At 33.3% G+C, this 26,294-nt stretch overlaps 1 non-coding gene across 1 annotated transcript; it reads right to left on the bottom strand.

Moving 5' to 3' along the window:
- Positions 1-6,555: 6,555 nt before the first annotated feature.
- LOC127546011 (U6 spliceosomal RNA) lies at positions 6,556-6,660 on the bottom strand. Its single transcript, XR_007949884.1, has one exon. It is a non-coding gene; the product is annotated as a U6 spliceosomal RNA (small nuclear RNA).
- Between the last annotated feature and the right edge of the window lie 19,634 nt (positions 6,661-26,294).

Genomic DNA, 26,294 nt, shown 5'->3' on the forward strand with positions numbered 1-26,294 from the left:
TACTTGGTGTTTGTCTGGAACTAGCCTGGAAGGTGTTTGTACTTCACACTAATTAATCCCCAGTTTAAGATTTTTCTTACTGCCTTCTTTGGTTGTCCCAGGAAGACTCCAATTCTGTTCTAAGTCTTCTTTGTTTTTCTTACTGGTCTGTGTTCATCCTGAGCTGCAAAATTGTTCATTTGTGGGCGAAACTGGAGAGCTTGAAATTTATTGACCTATTCTGCCATCTTCCCAGTAAGGAATAGCTTTACTGGTTGAGATGAGTTTCTAGTGGTCCTCTTAAGCTAATCTATACTAAAACTTAATCTATATGATAGCATAACACATATATGTTTGGCAAAAAAAAAATAACTGGTGCATGCATTTGGGAATGGCATTTGGGAATATTTTGAAGTAGACCCTTTCTCCCCTTACAAAATATTTTGTTTTTCTTAAGTTGAAGGTGTCCTCCAGATTTAAAGTTTATCATAGATCTCCAAAATGGCTCTGGTCTATAGTAGAAAGGACACTATAATTGGAAAGACAGAACCTCAGTTCAAACTCCAGTTCTACTACTAATAACCTTAGTACATATATAGTTATATCTTTCTATATATAATAACCTTAGCGATGTTGGATAAATTGCATTATAACTTCTTCTTAACTTTCTCATACTTTTTTTTTTTTTTTGCTGAGGCAGTAGGGGTTAAGTGACTTAACCCAGGATCACATAGCTAGGACTTGTTAAGTGTCTGAGGTCAAATTTGAACTCAGTTCCTCCTGAGTTCAGGTGTGGTGCTCTATCTACTGTGCCACCTAGCTGCCCCATCATCTGTTTTAAGAAGAGAGAATTAATTACAAAGATCTCTAAATGCTACTTTCTATTAAGAAGTCATTCTTAGATTCACAGTTAAGCATTTCTAATTGATGGCCAAAGTTTCTCACTGGCCCTCAGTATTAAAATCCTATGAAGCAAATCTCTAAGGTATAGGGAGTAGAGGAATTTTTGAAGCTAAAAAATATAGTACAGTTTGAAAATTCATCAATGGAGTCACTCTTACAATTGAATCTACTGTTCTGATGAAATATCAAATTATTTCATTATGCTGCAAAACAGGGATATTAAAAAGTAACCAGCATTCACTCTCTCTGTAGCAGAATAGCCACATTCTTTAATCTCAAGAGGAATGCCATGAACCTCCTATTGTCAGAATCTCTTTTGGTAGCATTTTTTTTTGGTGGGTGGTTTGGGAATTTAAATATGTTTTCTTTAAATGAATGGAATATTTAAAGTGATTTGTAGGTAGTGAGAGCAAGACATTGAAGAGCAATTACTACTTGGAAGTCAGAACAAAAGTTCAATTCTTTGCCCCTCCTACAATGTAAACAACTTACAATCAAGTTTTTTAGTTGGGGGAGCCAGGAGAAAGTGTTAGTTCTATATATTTTTCTTTCTATGCTTTTATAGAGTTATTCCCTGTATGAGATGAAACTAGAATATCAAGAGTATTCAGGTAATCACCTTATGAAGCTTATTTTATAGATCCCTTCCATGGAGTCATAATCTTTACTCCTCATCCAAGTTATCACTAAGTCACTATTTCTTCTTTCAAGATTTCTCTTGGCTCTATGCAGTTTTGTCAATGACATCCTAGTGTCTGGTATCATCATCCTCATCAATTCATTCTTGGATTATTAAAATACTAATTTATTTTTATTTCATCCTAATCTATCCTTTATACTAACACTCAGCCCAAGAACAGTGAACTACAGTGGAAAAAATTATCAGTGATCTATCATTGCTCCTGTGTTATTTAATGTTTTTGGTTAATGACTTGAATGAAGATATTAATGAAATAATCATCAGATTTGTAGGTGAGAAAAACCTGAGAGGGATAGCTTTAAACAATGGGTAATAGCTGAAGAGTCAGAAATACTTTGACTTTAGTAAACTGGAGATTGCAATTTGTTAAGAGGTCAATTAGCATGATGGAGACTCTGGAGTTTAAAACATAGAAAAATCTACTGAAGGAGCTGGGAGATGTTTGGCTTAGAGAATAAAATACTTTGAGAATATTTTTTTCAAAAATTAGAAAGGCTCAAATATGGAAAAGGGATTTTTGTTCTACTTGGTTCCAGAGGGTATAAGGAGGAGCAAGGGGTTATAGCTGAAAAGAACAAATTTAGGTTTGACGTAAAGATAAAAGTTTTACCAGTTGGAGCCAGTAAACATTTAACATCTGGGTCTCTGGGAAGATAATGTACATGTGACACACTTTCAAGTTTAATCTGTTATTTTTAACATGTTCTCTATTACTTTCTAAAGTAAATAATCAACAAAACAATAAGTCATGTCCTGATTTTTAGCTTTGTAAATTTTTTAAGTGTAAATATTCATACTGAAAATTTAACAGCTGGTTCTCCCAAGCTATTTGATCTACCTTCAATAGACTTCTAAATTTAGAGCTATTTACAAGTCTGGTTCAGAAGCTATATGGTTCCTCCTAACTAAAGAGTTTCAAGCAAAGAATAGCCACTTTTGTAGTATATAAGATATTCTTGTATGTTTATGGGTTGAATTACCACTGAAATTGTTTCCAACTCCTTAATTCTGTGAAGGCTTTCTAGAATTGATTATATTTTGAGAAACAGCTTGAAAAAAATAAGAGATATTACTTATCTATCAAGATAAAGAGAGCAGGGAGAAAGGGAAAATAATAATTAATTGTAGTGAGTATGTATTAGCAACAACTTAGTACTAAAGATCTCAGATTTAGAGTTGAAAGGAGTATTAAAATTCATTCAGTCAAGTCTTTATTTTACAGATAAGTAAAATGATGCTCATTTACATTAAGTGAATTATCTCAAAATGAGCAAGTAGCATGTACCAGACTCTAATTCACAACGACCTATTCTGATTCCTGATACATTTATTTCTTCATTGTGTTACTCTGAAGGATACTTTTCCTCTTCAAAATAAAAAAAAATACTTTTTATTTTCTCAATTTCTTTATTTTTTTACCTCTTATTCCTTCCTTTTTCTTTTTTCTTCATCCTTTCTTCTCCTATCACCTTGACCTGAAATCTTCCAAATTTGAAAAGAGGTTATTTTTGTGAAGTTTAGTTTTTTTCACATACAAATTGTTTCCTTGCTGGCATACAGTGATACCCTTGTCCAGAATCCCTCAGATAAGAGTTTGTTAATTGGGCAATCTTCAAATTGCTATGTGAGTGGCAAAATTATGTTTTCAATAATATTTCATACATGCCTTTCAGCATCTAGAGTGAAATGCTGCTTTTGTTGGGAAAACATGAATGTAAAAGAGGCATAGCCCACTCCTGATTTCAGTCCACTGACTTCAAAGCAAGAACTCCCTGAGTGAGGATTACAAAATCAAGTCCTTTATGAGTGGTTCATGTTACATTGCATAACTGTTGGACTCATATATTTGGCCTGAATGTGGCCCAGCTGCAGGTGGGATTTCCACATCTGTACTTCTGAGAATAGTCAATATGGATTATAAAATTTAGTAAATGGGCTACTTTTCATTTGTTTCTCATTTACTCTCTTCTTACCACTTAAATGCAGGAGAGGGATTCCTTTCCTTTTTAATTTTTTTAAACTAAGTAGAATATATATTTCTCATAAAGTTAATAATCATTAGCCAGAAGAGTAGATCCTGGAGAGTAGAGATCTTTGCCTTTCCTAATCCCCCTAGTTGCTAGTGCTCTCTTCCTCTCAAATGATCTTGCACATACTTATATTTTACAGGTTTTTTTCCTTAGTAGGATATAAGCTTCTTGTAGGCAAAGATTGAGGATCATTCTGTTTCTTAATAAATATAGCCATATATATCAAAGGTACTTAATAAATGTATATTTTATTTTGTTACAAAGACATGTTAATTTTCATTCTCTAGTAATATTATTTTAAGATAACATGGTATAGTAAAGATGATACTATACAACTCACAACATTTAAGTTCCAAGTATGGGCACAATACCATTGATGGTAGAAACATGACAAACTCTAAATATGCACATGTACCAAAACTACACCATAATGCTTGGATATTCACCATCATTTGTTTTTTTACACATAGCTATTCCATGGAATTATGTTGCAACAAGGACAACATTAATGCTGTCAAACTGACTCCATTCCAGTTTTTGTGACCTTGGCTGTAGGGCTTGGTTATCTTGCCATATTAACAAAACAATCCAAGGAGGCAGCTGTTTAATGAATAGGGTAGGTCTAGATTTTTCTGCTCAAGAAGTTGAAGAGCACCACTTCTTGAGAGATCTTCACTTTTCTTTTAAACTTGTTGTCAAATGTGCACCAAACTACACTTACAACCTTCCCAAAGGGAGAGATGACCTTCTGGATTTCATCTTCTAAGCTATCTTTCAATACAAGTCAATGGACAATGTGCTGCCTAAGAAAAAGAAGTTAGTGATAATTTCTAGCTCATGAAAATGTTCTGTTGTATGTAAAGTGTTCTTGGCTTTAACGTGTAGTTAATCTTAAGTATCTCTAGGCTAATCATCAATCCCTAACTCTGGGGAAAATTTCCATATCGAATCATTAATAATTACATATAAGATTCAAATACTGTTGTCAGTGAGTTATTTTCTAGATGACAGCTCCAAGGACTTTAAGGATAGGTAAGAGAATTCCTAAGATATTAGAAACATTTCTGGACATTAGATTCTAAGTCTCTTTATTACATATAATAAGTTGAATAACACTAGATCCCACTCCAGTCACTCTTAGTATGGGTAATGGATCTGAGAAAACATTTATATACTTTAAGAACAGCAACTCTAACAAGATTTGTCTTAGAATATTGATGAATTCAGGGAAGCCAAAATTGCTTACAAAGTGCTGAAGATTTTGCTTACAAGTGGTGGCAAGTAAAAAATTCTTGAAATTTTTCCTTATACCTTTCCTTTATCACACCCATCAAATCATTATCATTTTTAGTGCCAGTCAGCCAATAATAGTCAGTCAAAAAGTATTTATTTAGTATGTATATTATGCCAGGCACTGTAATAACCACTCCTTCACATCAAAGCACAATGGACTCTGCCCAAATTGAAGACTGACATGAAGTCCAGGATTATTTTAAATTATTTTTATAGCTTGTATATTGTAGTGGCATTTTGAAAACAAAGGTTGTGAGTAATCCAAGGATATTGCCCTTTGAATTACTTTTGAGTTTTTTTTTTTAATTTAAAGAAGAAAATGGAAAATCTTACATTTTAAGATTTCACTGTAAAATTCAAGTGTTAGCATATATTATGTACCTCAGAGATTATGCCATTTTTTGTTTATGAACACAATGGTATATATGAAGGTTTTCTTTTATTCCTTTTTTTTTTTAATCTTTCTTCTGAGATTTTGTTGAATTCTTTCTAGGAAGCCAACTAAATGCACTAAAGACAAATGTTTTGTTTAATCATGATCCATGTTTATTAACAAATTCTCAGAATTTTTATTAAGATTAAAATGGATATTGGAGCATTGATATGGCATCTATTTTCTAATATTATTTGGAATGAGGAAATAAATTTAGGAATAGTCTCTGAAGTCTGTTCATCCATTCTATTTTTCTTTGGGGCATCTAGGTGGTACAGTAGATAGAATTCCAGCCCTGAAGTCAGGAGGACCTGAATTCAAATCTGATCTCAAACATTTTTAACACTGCCTACCTGTGTGACCCTGGGCAAGTCACTTAACCCCAATTGCCTCAACAAAACAAACAAAAACATAGGAAAAAACCCCCCACAAATTCAAATGAATCCATATTTTTTTTCAAGTTACACATAATTTCTATTAATTAAATATAAGCCTAATTCTGTTTCTATCAGACTTAGTGAAAGATTTTTTTTTGTACAATTTTTGTGACTAAATTGCCTGTAATGTTTTTTTAGAAGTATTTGTTAAATAGTAAATGGTACCATGGACAAATTTCTAACTTCAGTTATTCCTGTTTTGGAACTGCAACCCTCTAAGGAAAAGGTGTTCCCAATTATTCAAAAAGAATTTGAGGTTTATGTACAGGAATAGAAGATTAAATATCACAAAAGAAATTACTGAAAATAAGCTATATGCCACCTCAAATCTAGTATTCTCACTGTAGTCACCATTGGCTTTCAGGATTCCTATTTTCTGACAAGGCAATTGGGGTTAAGTGACTTTGCCAGGATCACACAGCTAGGAAGAATTGAGTGTCTGAGGTGAATCTGACCCTAGGACCCTATCTGTGGATACTTTTAAGAGATATTTTTAAAATATAGCAAAGTGAGAGGCACAACATGAGACTATTAGTGATATGTTGAGATATCACTCAATCAGAATTATACTGGTATACACATATTCACTAACAATAATGGTAACCAATTCTCATGGAAACTTCATGGCTCTAATTTACATCAATGTGAATTCTTTTTTTCTTCCTTATACACATCAATGAATCTGATGCAAATGTAATTTCAATTAAAGGCATAAATATAACATATGCCCACAGTTTTAGACTCACTTAGATGCAGATTCCACCTTAAATGGCTTTCAATTAAAAAAAAGAATTATTCACAAATGTGCATATCATCCTTATTCAGGAGCCATGCTAATTTTCTCTGAATTGTTCCAATTTTAGTATATGTGGGGCCAAAGCAAACACCAGATATTAATATTCTATATGATTCATATTCCTACCCAGAAGGCCTCCGCTCTGGAAGCATGCAAACCAGACAAATTTATAACTCTCATATAAGTATCATCATAAAACATAGGGCAAGCAGAATGCAGAAAAGATATTAATAATATCATCTTCTTTGATACTCCAGAAATCTATATAGTTCCACACGTGTAACACTGCCACAGACAGTTTTACAATGATTGGAAAATAACTTGGGTTACTAAGGGACCAAATAATACCCCCCTCTCCTCTCCATAATGATGAGTACCAATTTCAGGGACCAATAGCATCATCCAAAGGTTAAAGCTTCAAGAAGGGAAATAATTCAAGTTGTCTCTCTAGAGAATCAATTCCCTTCATCCCTAGAGACACACAGTTCATATGGGTCATAGTATCAGTGAATTGCAAAGTATGTTTACCTTTTTACCTCTTTATTTTATTCCTATTCTATTCTACTTCCTTCAAGGTCTAGATTAAACCAGGTGTGCCTCATGCTATGAGGGGAAGAGAAGAACTGGTAGCTACCATGTTTCCCCGATAATAAGACACTGTCTTATTAATTTTTTTGGACAGAAAAACACCAGAGGGCTTATTTTCAGGGGAGGGCTTATTTTAATGAACATTGATAGCAATTTTAATAAACAGGTAAATGTGAAAAAAAGTACCTTTATTCAATAATGATCATGTCATCTTCTTCACCAACATTGTCATAAGTGTCCATACCCTGAATTCCGTCCTGGATGTCTTGCGCCTCTATTTCCTTCAGAAGAAGTGGACCCAATCTGTCATGTCCAGCAATATAGCTCTCTTTAAATGAACATGTCTTGTCCAGGTAACCTGCTCATAATGGCTTGGCTACACAGCTATCAGTAATTTTATCCCATGACTTCACATTGGGGGGTGGGGGTGGGAGGGGGTGGTGCATACAGAGGGTACCGTAATGTAGCGTGTAGTGTGGGGGATCACCTTCACTATAGTAGCAATCTCAATAGGGCTTATTTTCGGGGGAGGGCTTATTTTAGAGGAATCTTACACAGTAAGGGGAGGGCTTATTATCGGGGAAACACAGTACTACTGGCAATCATGCAAATACACCTGTCCCCATTTCACTCTATCCATACATTAATATGGATATATGAATGGGGAATGGGAAACAAGAAGTTACTGACATATGGACCTTGCAAGTGAGAAATTTCTCTACCAAAGCAGAATGTAGCATTATACATTCTCTCCAATTTATATTTTAGACAGTTGCTTAGGACATGGAGAATTGTATGGTTCAGGTTCATGCAATCACTATGTATCAGAAGTTGAGCTTGAACCTAGATCTTTCTGGCTTTGAGATTGTCTCTGTTACACACTTCTTCTTCCTATGTGAATATTCTCCCTGTGTGTGTGTGTGTGTATGTGTGTACACAGAATTTGATGGGAAACTTCTGTGAACTTATAAAGAGTTGAAGTAAGTAGACTGGGGTTGGGGGGTGGAATATATATTCCCATCAAATTCTGAATTCATTTATTTGTAATTTTTTACAACTCAATAAAATTCCATGATATTCATATACTACAATTTATTTAGCCATTTCACAGTTGAGGAGTATGCACTTTGTTTCCAGTTATTTACTATTGCAAAAGTGCTCTTATAAACATCTTTTTTTAAAGCTTTTTATTGATAGAACATATGCATGAGCAATTTCTCAACATTGACATCTTGCAAAAATTTCTGTTCCAATTTTTCCTCTCCTTCCCTCCACCCCCTTCCCTAGATGACAGGTAATCCAATACATGTTAAATATGTTAAAGTATATGTTAAATACAATATATGTATACATATTTCTACCGTTATCTTGCTGTACAAGAAAAATCAGATTTAGAAAGAAAGTAAAAATAACCTGAGAAGAATGCAAGCAAATAATAACAGAAAGAGTGAAAATGCTATGTTGTGGTCCACAGTCATTTCTCAGTGTTTTTTCACTGGGTGTAGCTGGTTCTGTTCATTACTGATCAACTGGAACTGATTTGGATCCTCACATTGTTGAAGAGAAGCACTTCCATCAGAATTGATCCTCTTATAGTATTGTTGCTTCAGTGTGTAATGATCTCCTGGTTCTGTTCATTTTATTTAACATCAGTCCATGTAAGTCTCTCCAAGCCTCGCTGTATTTGTCCTGCTGGTCATTTCTTGCAAAACAATAATATTCCATAACATTTGTATACCATAATTTACTCAGCCATTCTCCAATTGATGGGCATCCATTCAATTTCTAGTTTCTAGCCAATATGAAAAGGGCTGTCACAAACATTTTTGCACCTGAAGGTCCCTTTTCCTTCTTTATTATCTCTTTGGGATACGTGACCAGTAGTAACACTGCTGGATCAAAGGGTATTGACAATTTGATAACTTTTTTAGAATAGTTCCAAATTGCTCTCTAGAATGTTTGGATCTATTTACAACTCCACCAAGAATGCACCAGGGTCCCAGTTTTCCTACATCCCCTCCAATATTCATCATTATCTTTTCTTGTCATCTTAGCCAATATGAGAGGTATGGAGTGGTATCTCAGAGTTGTCTTAATTTGCATTTCTCTGATTTATAGTGATTTGGAGCACCTTTTCTTGTGACTAGAAAGAGTTTCATTTTCTTCATCTGAAAATTGTCTGTTCATATCTTTTGACAATCAATTGGAGCATGGCTTGATTTCTTATAAATTAGAGTCAATTCTCTATATATTTTGGAAATGAGACCTTTATCAGAACATTTAACTGTAAAAATGTTTTCCCAGTGTATTGCTTCCCTTCTAATCTTGTCTGCATTAGTTTTGTTTGTACAGAAGCTTTTGATCTTGATATAATCAAAATTTTCCTATTTTGGGATCATAATATTCTCTAGTTCTTCTTTGGTAACAAATTCCTTCCTCCTTCATAGGGCTGAGAGATAAACAATCCTATGTTCTTCTAATTTATTTATAATCTCGTTCTTTATGCCTAGATCATGAACTCATTTTGATCTTATCTTGGTGTACAGTGTTAAATGTGGGTCCATTCCTAGTTTCTGCCATACTAATTTCCAATTTTCCCAGCAGTTTTTGTCAAATAGTGAATTCTTATCCCAAAAGTTGGGGTTTTTACAATAGATTGCCATAGTTATTGACTATTTTATCCTGTGAACCTAACCTATTCCAATAATCTACTTCTTAGCCAATACCAAATGGTTTTGGTGACTACTGTTTTGTAATATAGTGTTAGATCAGGTACAGCTAGGCCACCTTCATTAGATTTTTTTTCATTAGTTCTCTTGAAATTCTTAACTTTTGTTCTTTCAAATGAATTTTGTTGTCATTTTTTCTAGGTCATTAAAATAGTTTCTTGGGATTCTGATTGGTATAGCACTAAATAAACAGATTAGTTTAGGTAGCATCGTCATCTTTATTATATTCACTTGACATATATTATATTATAATATATACATTATATTCACTTGGATAGCCAAGAGCACTTAAGATTTTTCCAATTGTTTAGATTTGACTTTATTTGTGTGGAAAGTTTTTTTTGTAATTTTGCTCATATAGCAAAACTCATATAGTTCCTGACTTTCCCTAGGCAGAGAGAGTCCCAAATATTTTATACTATCAACAGTTATTTTAAATAGAATTTCTCTTTGTATCTCTTGCTGTTGGATTTTGTTGATGATGTATAAAAATGCTGATGATTTATGTGGACTTATTTTGTATACTGCAACATTTCTAAAGTTGTGGATTATTTCTAATAGTTTTTAAGTAGATTTTTTTGGTTCTCTAAGTGTACTATCATATCATCTGCAAAGAGTGAGAATTTGGTTTCCTCATTACCTACTCTAATTCCTTTAATCTCTTTTTCATCTCTTATTGCCAAAGGTAGACTCTAATTCCTTTAATCTCTTTTTCATCTCTTATTGCCAAAGCTAGCATTTCTAATATAATATTGAATAGCAATGGTGATAGTGGGCAACCTTGTTTCATTCCTGATCTTATTGGGAATGGTTCCAGTTTATCCCCATTACATATGATGCTAATTGATGGTTTTAAATATATGCCACTGACTACTTTAAGGAAATGTCCATTTATTCCTATACTCTCTAGTGTTTTTAATAGGAATGGGTGTTGGATTTTATCAAATGCTTTTTCTGCACATATTGAGATGATCATAAAGTTTTTGTTAATTTGGTTATTAATATAGTTAATTATGCTAATAGTTTTCCTAATATTGAACCAGCCCTGCATTCCTGGTATAAATCCTACTTGGTCATGATGTATTATCCTGGGGATGCTTTTCTGTAATCTCTTTGCTAATATTTTATTTAAGAAAATTATCAATATTCATTAGGGAGATTGGTGTATAAATTTCTTTCTCTGTTTTTGTCCTACCTGGTGTAGGTACCAGTAACATGTCTTTGTCATTAAAGGAATTTGGTAGAACTCCTTCATGCACTATTTTTTGTAATATTTTATATTATTGGGGTTAATTGTTCTTTAAATGTTTGGTAGAATTCACATGTAAATCCATTTTGTCCTGGGAATTTGTTCTTAAGGACTTAATTAATAGCTTGTTCTATTTCTTTTTCTAAAATAGGACTATTTAATCAATTTAGTTCTTCCTCTGTTAATCTGGGTGACCTATATTTTTGACATTATTCATCCATTTCATTTAAGTTATCAAATTTATTGGCAAGAAATTGGGCAAAGTAACTCCTAATTTCCTTTTCATTAGTGGAATGTTCTCCCTTTTCTTTTTTAAGACTAACAATTTGATTTTCCTCTTTCCTTTTTCTAATCAAATTTACCAAAGGTTTATCTATTTTGTTAGCTTTTTTCATAGAACCAACTCTTAGTTTTCTGTATTAATTCAATAGTTTTTTTTTTACTTTCAATTTTATTAATCTCATCTTTTATTTTTAGAATTTTTAAGTTTAGTATTTGATTGGGAGTTTTAAATTTGCTCTTTTTCTAGCTTTTTTAGTTGCAAGCCTACTTCATTGATTTTCTCTTTCTCTGTTTTATTCAAGTAAGCCTTTAGAGATATAAAATTTCCCCTTATTATTGCTTTGGCTACATCTCACACACTTTGGTATGTTGTCTCATTATTGTCATTCTATTGGGTGAAATATTTAATTGTGTCTATAATTTGCTGTTTTACTCATTCATTCTTTAGGATGAGATTATTTATTTTCCAATTATTTTTTGGTCTATTTTCCCCTGGCTTTTTATTGAATGTAATTTTTATTGCATCGTGATCTGAAAAGGATGGATTTACTATTTCTGCCTTTCTGCATTTGAATTTGAGGTCTTTATTTCCTAATATATGGCCAGTTTTTGTATAGGTTCCATGAACTGTTAAGAAGAAAGTGTACTCCTTTCTGTCTCCATTTCGTTTTCTCCAAAGATCTATCATACCTAACTTTTCTAGTGTTCTATTTACCTCTTTAACTTCTGTCTTATTTATTTTGTGGTTTGATTTATATAGTTTTGAGAGTGCAATGTTGTGATCTCCCACTATTAGTGTTTTGCTGTCTGTTGCTTCTTGCAGCTTTCTTAACTTCTCCTTTAGGAATTTAGATACTATACCACTTGGTGCATAAATGTTTAGGATTGATATTGCTTCATTATCTATGCTACCCTTTAACAAGATATAGTGTGAATATAGTGTGTCCTTCTTTATCTCTTTTAATTAGATCAATTTTTGCTTTTGCTTGATCTGAGATCAAGATGGCTAGCCCTGCTTTTTTTGACTTCACCTGAAGCATAGCAGATTCTGCTCCAGCCTTTTTACCTTTTGCTCTGTATATATCGTCCTGTTTCAAGTGTGTTTCCTGTAAACAATATATTGTAGGATTCTGGCTTTTAATCTAGTTTGCTATCTGCCTCTGCTTTATGGGAGAGTTTACCCCATTCACATTTACTGTTAAAATATTTCCTGCTATCTTATTATCCCTAGATTATGCTTTTCTTTTTTCCTTTCCCCCTTAACCCCTCTCCAGTATTTAATTTATGAGCACCACTTGCCTCATGCAGCCCTCTCTCTTTAGAGTCCCTCCCTCCCCCTTAAAATCCCTCCCCTTTTCTTAAATGTTTCTTTTATTATTTTCTGTATTCCCTTCTATTTATCTTATTACTTTCCTTTTCACTTTTCCCCTCCTACTTTCCAATGAAGTGGGAGAAGTTTCTCTGTAAATGAAATATGTCTAATATTTTCTCTTTGAGCCAATTCTGATGAGAGTAAGATTCACACTATATTCATCCCCCTCTCTTCTTTCCCTCAGATATAATAGGTTTCTTTTGCCTCTTCATGAGATGTAGTATCCTCACTTTACCCTTTTTCTGGTACAATTTCCTTTTCACCTCTAGTTTCTTTTTTTATATTATAACTGCAAAACCAGGTTATACATGTGTTTTTTTGTGTATACCCATAACAGAAATACAGTTCTCAAGAATTCTTTTTACCTTTTTATGCTTCTCTTGAGTCCTATATTTGGAGGTCAAATTTTGTTGTTGTTGTTGTTTAGCTCTGTTTATTTTATCAGAAATAAATGGAATTCATCTATTTCATTGAATGTCCATCTTCTTCCCTGGAAGAAAACGCTCACTTTGGCTAGGTAAATTATTCTTGGCTGCATACCAAGTTCCTTTGCCTTTTGGAATATCAGATTCCAGGCCCTTCGATCCTTTAATGTGGACACTGATAGATCCTGAGTAATCCTTATTGTGGCTCCTCAGTATTTGAATTTTTTTCCTTGGTCTGATAGTTCTGGAATTTAGCCACAATATTTCTTGGAGTTCTAATTTTGGGACCTCTTTTAGTAGGTGATTAATGAATTCTTTCAATGGTTATTTTTTACCTTCTGATTCTATGACCTCTGGGCAGTTCTCTTTGATAATTTCCTGAAAAATAGTGTCTAGAGTCTTTCTTTATCATGATTTTTGGGAGTCCAATAATCCTTAGATTCTCTCTCCTAGATCTATTTTCCAGGTCTGTTATTTTCCCAAGTAGGTATTTAACAGTTTTTTTCTGTTTTTTTCATTTTTTGGTTTTGCTTGACTGATTCTTAATGTCTCCTTGAGTCATTCATTTCCATTTGCTCAATTCTGATTTTTAATAAATTATTTCCTTCATTTCCTTTTTTATTTTTTTATATTTGTACAATTGAATTTTTAAACGAGTTATTTTTTCTATGGAATTTTTTTCCATTTTGCCATTTTTATTTTTAAGGAGTTATTTTCTTTATCCAATTCACAAATTCTGTTTTTCAGGGGTTGTTTTCTTTTTCCATTCTATCTTTTAATTAGTTATATGCCTTTTCAAGACCATCTTGCAAACCTTTCCTTTCCTTTCCCCATTTTTCTTCTAGGTCTCTTTTAAGATCCTTTTTAATTTCTTCTATGAGAGTCTTATGTGGTGGGGATCAGATCATATGCATCTGTGGGTTTTCATCTAGAGACAAACTGTTTTTAGTGTCTTCAGGGTTTGAAATCTGCTCTCTTTCAGTATAGAAGCTATCTATAGTTAGAGTCTGCTTTGTCTTTTTACTTATTAAAACAAAAACAAACAAACAAACAAAAAAACAATGCTTTGTTCTGCTTATGGGGCAGTGGGGTATTTCTAAGCTGCCTTTATACACAACAGGAAGTGGGAGTGAAGCAGCAGTGGTGGTGCTGGGATTAGTGGTTGAGTTCTGAGATTGTGCTGAGTTCCTCTCAGTGCTGGGTGAGTGTGGTCAGGTCCTGAGAGACTCTAGCATTTTGGGGTTATAGTCTTTTACCCTCTGTGTTTATGGTTCTCTGCTAATCTACCTGATTGCTGCCGGGCAGAGTAGCCAACACTGTGGTACAATTTTCCCTGCAGATTTTCTGCTGGTGAGACTCACCTCCCACCTCCCTCTGGTCTCTCAGTGTGAGCTGTTCTCCATGCTCTCACTGCCTATCTGCCTGAGTCTGAGCTTGGCCTAGCCCCATTCAGTCCCCATACAGTTAATGAAAATAGATCTTTTCTAGTGAATTTCAAGATTATCTTCTATGGTAATGTGCTGTACTCCTAATATTCATGGGTTCTGACAGCCAAGCACTAATTCAGAAGCTGAGTTTCGTAAAATATTTTGAGGGTAAAGGAGAGCTCAGAAAGACATGTGTGTCCTCTCCACCATCTTGGTTTCCTCTTATGAACATCTTTATACATATGTATACACACACACACACACACACACACATACGCATACAATATATATATACTAAATATAGAAATTTACTTTCTGTCTTTAACTTCTCCATAGTATAAGACCAACAATAGGATCTCTGAGAAGATATATATATATATGAAAGATATAGATATAATAATTTTTCTCATATGATTACAAACTTGTTTCCCAGAATAGGTGAAACATTTATTCTAATATGTAACTCTACTGACAATATCAGTGAATAATTGAACACTTTATTCATTGTATAGATGCCACTATTCACAAGATCAAAAAAATAGAGTGGCAGAGAATTACATAGTGATCTACCTAAAAACCATCATGATGAGTAGTTTGCCACAGAGAAGCTGTGTTCCTTTGTACTCTAATACCATAAGAAGTACCAGATCAGAAATGCTTCAGGGTGAGTGGCTCAAGTCAATCTTAAATGTGTACAAAATAGGCTGAATAATAGAATAATAGGGATGCTTTTACTTTTTAATGTTTTGTTTTCTCTTTTCTCTCTATTTTTTTGAAAAATTCTTCTTTAAGCTGGTATGGCTCTCTGAGAAAGAGAAGGAAGAATTATGCAAGTTGTAACTTAAGTGATATAACAAAAGATATGAATAAAATTCATTCTGAAAAGAAATAACTTTGTACCTAAACCCAAATTAGATGCAGTAAAAGATGAAATTAAGCAGTTAATGAAATTTGAAGGGGGAAATGTTAATAACCTGAGATCATGGGATATCTTTCCTTAACTCAAATTTCAGAAATTCCATTTAATAAAAAAAATTATAAAAAAACAGAATGGATATATCAAAATGATTATAAAAAGATGGGCATAGTTAGACTGGAATTCTAAGACTCTTTTTTTGAGTTTGATATTAAAATATATGGTGTTCTTCTTTATATAACATAAGATGGTTCTCTCTGGGAGCAGGTTTCTTTGGGATGTTTTCTGGAGGCAGCCTTAGTTTCAGTTCAGAGTAATAATCACTCCAAATAGAGCCAACTGATAAAATCCAAACGTTTATTTCTTATCTCGTTCCTTGGTTCCGAGAGCTCTCATTGCTGATCTTTTGCCTCTGCCAGCTTCGGCTTCTTTTCTTCCAAATATCTACATCCAGCACCAAGGTGAAATTGGAATGAATCTAACTCCACCTCCAAGAGTGGGCTTGTGAGCTTCCTCCCAGAGTGCTCTGTGTCTGTCCCAGAGTGCTCTTTGGTCCTAGGAGCTTCTTGCTTATATGTGCTCTCTAAAGGTATGAACACAAGCATTGTTTCTATCTGTTCCACTTAGTACCTTGTTTCAAGTTCTGGCCCATGACATCTCCTTGTAAAATCAGATCAATCATACTGGACCATGCTAAATTAGATAATTATTGTCTATCAACTCTAATGAGTTAATACTTTGTAAGGATTCCAACACAAATATACCTCCTAAAACAAAGATAACAAAACAGAGTAATTAAAAAATTTGACATTTGCTATAAAGATTTTCTAAAATTGTATTTTCTCACAATATTTGACAAAAAGTATAAAAATACTCTTTGACTTAAATGTAGCATTATGTGTGGTGGCTACTACATATTAAGAATAGTAGAAGATACAAGACAAAAATATTATTAAAGTGAAATATGGACAATTTTGATTATTTCAAATTGAAAAATTTTGCAGAAAAAAAAAAAACCAAGGTAGCCAAGAATAGAAGGAATGCAGAAAATTTGGGGAAAAAAACTTTCTTGGGCAATCCCTCAGACAAAATGTGATGGAATACTGCTGTGATATAGGAAATAATGAGCTGGTTGATTTAGAAAAACATGGAAAGGTTGGGTCAATGAAGGAAAATAATACCTACCTCCAAAAAAAAGATGTCAAGAGGAAATATGCGTAGTATGGCCTTACATATATGTATATGAGTGTATATGTGTATATACTTATATGTGTATATGTACATGCACACACAGAGATATCTATAATTATTTAATTGTAGCCTTCTTTAGGGGGGAAGGGCAAAAATAAAAAGAACCCAGCAGAGAACAAAAGAAAACATATAAGAAAAGCTGACTAGCTTTGCAATTGACATGTAATATTTATTATACACTTTTTTGATATGGAAATTTATTATTTTTTATTGAATCCTCTCATGTTCACTTGTGTATGTGGGAATGTTTTTTTTTCTCCTAATTTTGCATCTAACTTTAAAATAAATAAAAATTTAAAAAATAAAAAAAAGGAAAAAAGAATCATATGAGGAATGTTGAAGCTATTAAAGAAAACACATAATAGAAGTGATTTGAGAAAGCTGTTGAGAAGGATAAGAAGATTACATTAAATTGCAAACACAAGAGAAAATGTGAATGTCAAATTATCCAATTAGAGTCAACAAGAACAACAAAGAAGCACCTAGAAAATAGAAGTATAATAAATTTCCATATAATTAAATTTAATTATCTATTCAAAGCAAAGAGTTCAAATAGACAGCAAATCTCTATCCGACAAAAATACCTCAAAATAAACTTTAAAACCGATAAAGAAACTGCAGAAGAACCAGATAATTATTACAGATAGAACTTTTGCTCTTAATCTACAAAATACTAATTTATAAAAATTTAAGAATGGTATATTTAAGACATGTTGTCATACCAAGTATTCATAATCTTTCAGCTACATGAAACAAAAACAATTCAGAATATGAAACCTGGAGTAAGAAATTGAAATAATATAGGAACAGAATCATCCTGTGTTTTTATATCCTATGCATTTGATCTTAAGATTTCAGTGAATCTGCAGAAGATTATCTCTATTCCAATACTTATATTCAATTACCAAAAATAGTTATTTTAGTTACATGTGTAATAGGCTACAGAATATTAAATATATTCCTCAATGGAGAACTATTTTGCTTAACTATACATATTTACAAAATAAAAATTACAAAAATAAATTTTCTTTTTCTTTTTTTTTTAAAGGGAAGTGAGAAAAGAAAGATTTTTGTTGATTGAAAAATTGTTGATTGTTGATTGAAAAAATACTTTTAAAAGTGTAAACTCTGATGCAATCAATTGTTGTTGTATCCTTTCCAAAAGAACAAACAAACTTATTTAGATCAGGAAGTTTCTTTACTAACCTAATGTTACCTAACAACCCTATCTGGGTAATACATTTTGGAAGTATATTGATAAACTTTGAACAAAGTCCAGAGCTGGATGACCAAGGTGATGAGGGGTCTCAAGAACCTCACACTATATAAAAATTGATGGAAGGTATTGGGGTTATTTAACCAGGAGGAAAGAAAGATTAAGGGGTCCGTGATAGATGTCTTCAAGTATATGAAGTATGTCAAGTGGAAAATAGACTTATTCTGATAGGCTCTAGAGGGCAGAGCTAGAAACAAGATATGGAAATTGTAGAGGAGTATTTAGATCTAGGCTTGATGTAAGAAAAAACTTTGGAACAATTAGAGCTATTGAAATAGAATGATTTCCCTCAGGAGATAGTGGGTTCACCTCTTTTCTAACAATGATTTTTACTTAAATCAAGATTTAGTTATGAAATTAGAAAGTTATTCTAATGTGATTTACTAAATGAAGGTTTTATTATATTATTTATTATATTATATTACATTTTATTACATTATGTTACATTACCAGGATTTCTTTTTTGTTCTAATAGAAAAAAAATGAGCCTATTCTAATGCTAGACTAAATTATGATTGAGAAATCAAAATTAAAATTTCTAGCCCAGATTAACATGGGGAAATGGATAGAGGTATGCAGACACTGACAATAGGGTTTATCAAGGAGGCCACCTTTCAGATCTGGTGGTTATCTACTATGACAAGAAGAGTTCCCAGCATAGTCTTGAAACTGTTTAATAGGAAGTGGAGTCATCTGGAAGATTTATCTCTTATACTCTAGAGTTAGGTCATAAGACCCAGTTCAGACTGAGGAGATCCTCTAATCTTATAGATAATAGACTAAGATATAAAATGTAACTGGGCAAGGATAAGGAACAGAAGAGAAATGTAGCTGAAAAACTCAGACCAAAGATGAGGGTCTAGAATTTAGCCCTTGTTCTAGTCTAACACTTTCAACTGAGAACTCAGAGCAGAGAATACAAACCCTTCCAGCTAGCTAAAACAAGTCTGAAGACCACAGCAAGGTACTAACTAGAGCTCCAACCAAGGGTAATCCTAAACAGTTGTCAATCTGATGAGTTTGAGAAGTTTTGATCAAGAAGCAACAATCAGAATTTGCTCTAAATCAGACTATTTTGGGCATGTCTGAACTTCTCTTGAGATTTCTGAAGCATCCAGCACTTAGTATGCAAAGAAGGAAGCAATAACACTTGAAACTACAAAACATGATCAAACAAGGCTCAAATAAATTCCTTTTAAAGTGCAAAAAGCCTAACTCTAATATAAAATTCCTATTCAGGATGTAAAGAAGAATGAGTTAAAAAAAAAAAAAAACAATATTCTCACTTTAAAGAGGTATTATTGTAATACAAATGCCAAAGATGCAAGTGTAAAAAAAAGAGAATGACTTCAAAACTTCTGAAGCAAAACATCAAAGAAAAACACAGTTTAGAAACAAATTAATTTAAGTTCTTAGGAGATGAACCAAGAATTTTTTAAAGAATTTAAAAAGATTTTATAAGTGAAATATTAATACTAGAAAAAAGAACTGGAAAAGAATGTGTTTGCAAACCCAGAACAAGTTCTAGATATTAAAGTAGGATTCTGGGAAGAAGTGAATTCCCAAAGGTTATACCAGCAGAATGCAAATTCATAAAGGCTCTCACAGGTTGTGATGTCTTTGAGTGTGACTCTAATAGCAGACTGTGATTCTATTCCAAAGATAAGAATAGGTAAACAGAGAGAATCATTCCTTGTGGGCTGATCACTTTGTCATTGATGTTTGGTTTCATAGGTTATCACGAAAAAATCCAAAATGGTTGTTAGTCTTGTGATGTTTACTGTAAGGATAGTGACAGAATGAGCAGAAAAGGGGACAGAGGAGTGTCATTAAAAATTACAAGCTTTTAGACCAAAGATGAACATTCAGGAATAAAACAGACTATTTTATAAAGGATGCCACTGTCCTTCCAGATGTCAGTTTCACCAAAAAAGTGTCATCTTTCCTTCTCTCATTGACTCAATATTTGCACTAGTTGCAAAATCCTGTAATTTATACCTATATGCACATATATTTATTATGTATCTGAAATATGTAGAAATTATGTATTACTTTCTCTTCCATATGTTACTAGATCACACAGCTTCAACCCAAACAGAATGTCTTATCATCTCTCATCTTTATCAGAGCAACAGATTTCCAGTTATTCTCCCTGGCTTAGTCTCTCCTCACCAAAGTGATTTTCCTAAAATATCTGTTTCCTAGTGGCTCCTGATTGCTTTAATGATTAAATACAAACTTTTATTTTAGATAGTTAAAGCCATTCACAAGCTAATTTTGTTCTACTTTTCCAATATTATTATAAATTACTCTCTTTCATTTGTACAGCCAAATAGCTTAATGATTTTCATACATGAGACTCTTTCTTCTATCCCTTTTCCTTTGAATTGGCTGCCCCATATTCTTAGAAGGGATTCCTTTCTTATTTTCATGTCTTAGAATCCCTATTTTCTTTCAAATTGATCTTAAAACCCACCTTCTACACTGGCATAGAAATTAACTATGAAAAAACTGTGTGTGTGTGTAGATGCTATACACACACACATACACACACACACACACACACATATATGTGTGTGTATGTGTAAATATTGGTACAAGTATATTCCTCATAACTTTTTTACATCTTTAAACTGTTTAATGACATATGTAATTTTGTTATGATTACTTATATTATAACAAAATTATATTTGCCCAAATTGTGGTACTATAGTACTCTTTGTATTGTCTATGACAAATCTTTATAGCAACAGTTAGCTATTGTCTCTCTTACTGGTCCTCTTTTTCTTCCAATCTCAAAAAAATCTATATATACTGAAAAGAAATAAATTAAATATCTTCACTTGTCAGTAGCCCCTCTGATAGTTGGTATTTTTTTCAGGATTAGTTATTAGTATTATTATTTTGTTAATATTAGGCATCATTTTTTTATCACATTTTCTGCTTACTGTCAGTAGAAACATACATGTATGACCTTTGTTCTTATAAAAAGTTTCTTGCCACTACAAAAAGGGCTGCCACAAACCAAATCTTTTATTTTAAATGAAATACATTTCTTACAAGATGAAAAGAGACATCCTTGTGAGGACATAAATAAACTAAGTTATATAAGGATTGTGGTTTGTGGATATGAAAGGAAGAATATCACTTAAATCAGAATCTTTTAAGACTGATATATATTAGTTCAGAGATTGTTAAACACAAGTTTTATAAAATATTTTACATATCTTATCTAACTTGATCCTCACAGCAACCTTGTGTGATACTTGCTGTTGTTATCTGTATTTTGCTGATATGGAGACTGAGGTTGAGACAAGATTGAGTCATTTGCTTAAGGATGCAAAATAAGTGTCAGATAGGGTATAAATTCAAAACTTTCAGGCCTTTTTTTTTGGGGGGGGGCAGTATCCCTACTGCTTAGCAAAGTATCAGTACAAAGGATTAATGAATGTTTATTGATATACTAATTGATTCTATACTCCAAGGTCATTATTCTAGTCATACTAAGCGACCTAATTGTCTAAATAATTGAGATTGGTAAAGAAAGGAGAATAACTATTCACAGAAGTGTGGCATCTTTTTTTTTTTTAAGGCAAAATTAAATTAAGATTCAAGTTGTACAATTATGCTTAAATTCAAAATGAATTTTAAAAAATTCTGAATCTTTTCTGGATAGACTAAAATGTTGATCTGAATTGAAGAAGATGCAGCTATAAATGGAAAGTCTTATTCTTAATCTCAAAAATTCAATTTAGCAAGGACCAGGTAAAAGAGGCATGGCTAGAAAGTAGTTCTTTTGATTAAGACTCAATAGTATGCCAATAGTACAATATGGCTTCCTGAAGAAAGAATAAATATACAGAACCAAGAAGTATGCTGAGAATTCCACTGGAACTCCCCTGACTTGACCATATATGAAGTATTGTGTCCAATTCTTGACGATGTAGTTTAGGGTGGAAAACAGAACCAGAGCAGTGCAACCAAGATAATTAAAATCTTGTGGTCATACAATTTGAACAGCCCGTATGGTCTTAGAATTAGATTTAGAACTAGAAAAGACCCTATAGAACATCTAATGATGGTCAATACCTTTATTTTATAGATGAAGAAACAAAATTCAGAGGTTAAGTGACATTTTAGGTCATGCAATAAGTTAGAAGGGCAGAGTTCTTTCCATTTTATCAAGTTGCCTCCTTAGTTATAGAAATTTAAGGTGTTTAGCTTTAAGAGAAAGTATATGTGCTATGTTTTCTTTTCTTTTCTTTAAACAAATATAATCTCACTTATCCTTTCAACAACCTTGGGAGGTAGGTACTATTATTATTTTTATTTTATAGTTTGAGGCAAACATAGTTTAGGTGACCTGCTTAGGTAAATGCTTACTTACACAGCTAGTAAGCATCTGGAGTCACATTTGAAGTCAGGTCTTCCTGTAGATGAGGGTTCTGTTTGAGTCTAGAGGTAAAACCAGGAGTAATGAAGATTCACAAGGGCCAATTTCATTCTGATATAAGGAAAAATTTCCCAAACCAAAATGAGTTCCCTCAGGAAGGACTGCTCTCTCCCTTGCTAGAGATCTTTTAAAAAAGTCAGATGACCATGTGTTGGGTAGGTTGCAGCACAGGAATGCATTGGAGTAAACAGCCTCTGAGATTTCTTCTAATTCTTAGATTCTAAAACACACAGAGAAGTATCCCATTTTATTCACTGAGTTTAAAAGGGGTGAAACACATATTAACCCAGTCCCTAAATTTTTATATTCAATATAGTTTGGTTCAATATTGTGGTAAATAAATGAAGTTGCATAATAAAACCAGTTTTAACTGGTGAGAACTTATTATTAAAATTTCAATATATACATTTGCACCTTAGAAATAAGGGAATACTACAAAGCAGAGCTTGATTTATTTCTCTGTTGATTGTATAAATAAGGAAATGATGGAAAATGATAATGCAGATTAAATTTAAGAGTGTGTCATTTTTTTGAGAACTTGTCATTAAATATTTACTGGTAAACACTTAAACAAATGTACACGTCTATATGATTTTCTACATTTTGAATATATTTTGTTCTTAGAAAATGTCTCTCATAGAATATAATATTCACAGCAGAATAAATAGTACATTAGAATGAAGCCAGGAGTATAGCTCCCGTATTTCTCAGCTATGAAGCAAATTGTTCCAGCAGAATACAATTACACTAATCCTAGTCCTATCATATCAGGATATGAAATAGAACATTGTGTGCTTAAAATGATAAAAGAGCATAAAATCCCTTTTTGTTCTGATGAATTGAATGTGTCCATTTTGAAGGAGCCTTTGCACCCTGGTCTAATCTTTTACATTTGAGATTAATACCAAAATAATTAACTGTGGGCTCAGAGATTAGAGCAAAATTTTGAGAACAACAATATGGTGGACACAGTTCATCTGGGCAAAAAAAAAATGTGAGTTCTGAGGAACTAGTGGGATAATTATAACATTAAAAACTCAAAAGGATTTTAGCCTAAATTTCATTTAGATCATTCATTCTTCATTTACAGATGAACAATTGAGATCCAGAAAGATTTTGAGTTAATCAAGTTCACAAGCTATCAAGTAGCATATAACTAAGCATTGGGTTTTCATTTGGTGAATGAGGGTCCAAGTTCTCCTGAAGTTCCTTTGTGCATTATTTTTTATCCTACGTAATATAACATTCTTGCCAAAGTACCTTGAAGAAATTATATAATAATAATAACAATCACAATCATAATCATAATGAAAACAAGAGTGATATCATATGGAGTTTTTTCTGTATTTAAAGACAAAATCACTTGACAACCATCAGTTGATGACCTATTCTGAGGCTTCCTCATACCACTAATTATATTCCTTTGTCACATATCTTTGTGACCAAAAGAACATGTCTATCAGAAAATTGTTGAGGAGTCAGGCTATGTCCCACATATCCTATTGTGTAGTTCTTTTTAACATGAAAGTAATTTGTTTCTAGAGTCACAGAGGTCTCTGTAAACATCACATCTCAGTTTCATCACCTTATTCAGCTGTGGGCCACTGGTTACCCTGTGGAATGATCTTCAAATGTTCTTGTTCAAATGCCAAATTCTCTATGAAGTATCACTGATGGAGATAGGATAGGATAGTTGAAAGATAGATGGATCACCATCAATACTTTCTTCCCGAGGTTTTATTCTTTTAAAAATTTCTTGTTATACTTATAGTCCTTGTAATTCTTATGGGGAAAAGAATGTGTATGCATATGTGTATTTACATGTATATATACATATGTGTGTGTGTGTATGTATACACACTTTCCCCTCTCCTTTGAATCATTGCTTATAATATATTCCTTTTTGGAATTCTTTAGAGCTATACTGTTTTTTAAAACCTCTGATGTTTTCTTTGGTTTACTCATCTCTTCAACTATAGTTCTTAGATTGGGGTTTTGTGCCAGGGCCAGGCTCTGCCCTTTCTTGAACTTTTGGGTGATGTGATTGGTCCTGTTTGGTTTTATCCTGGTAGCTCCTGACATTCAACCACTGACATTCACCTCCTATCTTTATGGAATTTTTAGGTCTATGGTACTTTGGTGCTTATTTTCAGAGAAATGGAAAGTTCTTTGGAATTCCCTGAGTTGTCCTATTTTAAGCCTAGGGCTTTTTTTTTTTTTTTTTTTTTTTTTTTTTTAGCTACCATAGAGGTCTCAGATGTCCCTTGGTCTTTCCCAGGGGACTCTATTCTTGTTCACTCTAGATACTAAATCTTGCAAATTACATGAGTATTTGATTTGTTGAGTAGTGAATCTGGGATTGTTTGTCTATACTTATATTGGGTTTTGTTGACAATCCACTTTTCTATTACGTAGAGGCTTCTGGCTAACTTCCTTTTTTTTTTGTAATACAGTTCTGAAATGGAAGAACTCATTAATTATATAGCATTTCATTACATTTTTTGATCATTATTTGGTCTGGTACACATTTCAGATTTTTGCAGGAGTATATATTTGAAACCTGGGTAGTCTGTTCCATTTAGGTTGTCATCTCAGACAGAAGCGCATTCATAATTCTTACACTGCAATATTATTTTATTATATTCCTTCCATAGTCTATTCTCCAAGTGATAGGATTCACTTTGTTTCCAGATTTTGCTACCATATAATTTTTGCTCAGGTAATTCATTTGGATCTCATAGACTCCCAGATGTGTAGTATAATACTAAGCAGAATGTCAGATACTTTTTAAAAAAAAGATTGATCAAAACTCTAAGATCCTTTCACTAATTTTCTGTCAATTACTGTGATGACCATGTATTTAAAATCAGCCGGAGTCAGAAATTCAGGTAAAGGGAAAAATCTTCAATCTTTATTCTCAGTAGCGGTGAAGAAGGATTGTGATAGTAATATGGGCAGCTGCGACAGAAAGCCAGCTAGCAGAGGAGGATTAGAGGTGAAGGGCGGTTGCAATAGCAATGCGAGCAGCTGTGACAAGATGCCAGCCAGCAGTTTCTCTTTCCACTTCCCTTTCCCCTCTCTTGCCTCCACCCACCAGAATCGTCATTTCCTATACAACACATCAGGACTTGCACAAAGAGTGGGCAGGGGCCATTCTTTCTCCAAGCTTATATATTAATAGAGTATGGTCCAATTACTATTTAGCCTCATGTGCTTGGGACCTCAGTGCATCAATTCGAGCCTCAGCCCATTACATCTCCTGCTTTCTTTTATTTTAGAACACAGGTGGTCGTACCATCCCTAACTCCTTAGGGAGGTCAGAGCTCCCAACGGGAGGTGATCACACCCTCCCTGACTTCTCAGAAAAGGAGGTGAAAGCACCAAAAAGGAGGTGATCACGACCCCCCTGACTTCTCAGGAAGGGAGGTGAAAGCACTAAAAAGGAGATATTCACACCCTCCCTGACATCTCAGGAAGGGAGATGAAAAGCACCAAAAGGAAGTTGGGGTTGCTAGCGGGTCTCTGGGCTGAAGGGTCTTATTAGAAACAGGTATGCACAAACCCATCAGCATGGGAGGTATTACACAAGCACACAGCAATAACGCAGAAGCCTCACAGTCAATACAGGCTTGATGTAGTGTAACAAACATAAATTATACACACAAGTAATGGTATAACAAACAATATAAATCGACATGGTGTTGTAAAAGATTGCCAGAAGTCCTAGAAGGAGAGTATGTAAACAGCAATCACAC

The sequence above is a fragment of the Antechinus flavipes genome, chromosome 1, assembly GCF_016432865.1.
Source record: "Antechinus flavipes isolate AdamAnt ecotype Samford, QLD, Australia chromosome 1, AdamAnt_v2, whole genome shotgun sequence".
In the NCBI taxonomy this organism is placed as follows: domain Eukaryota; kingdom Metazoa; phylum Chordata; class Mammalia; order Dasyuromorphia; family Dasyuridae; genus Antechinus; species Antechinus flavipes.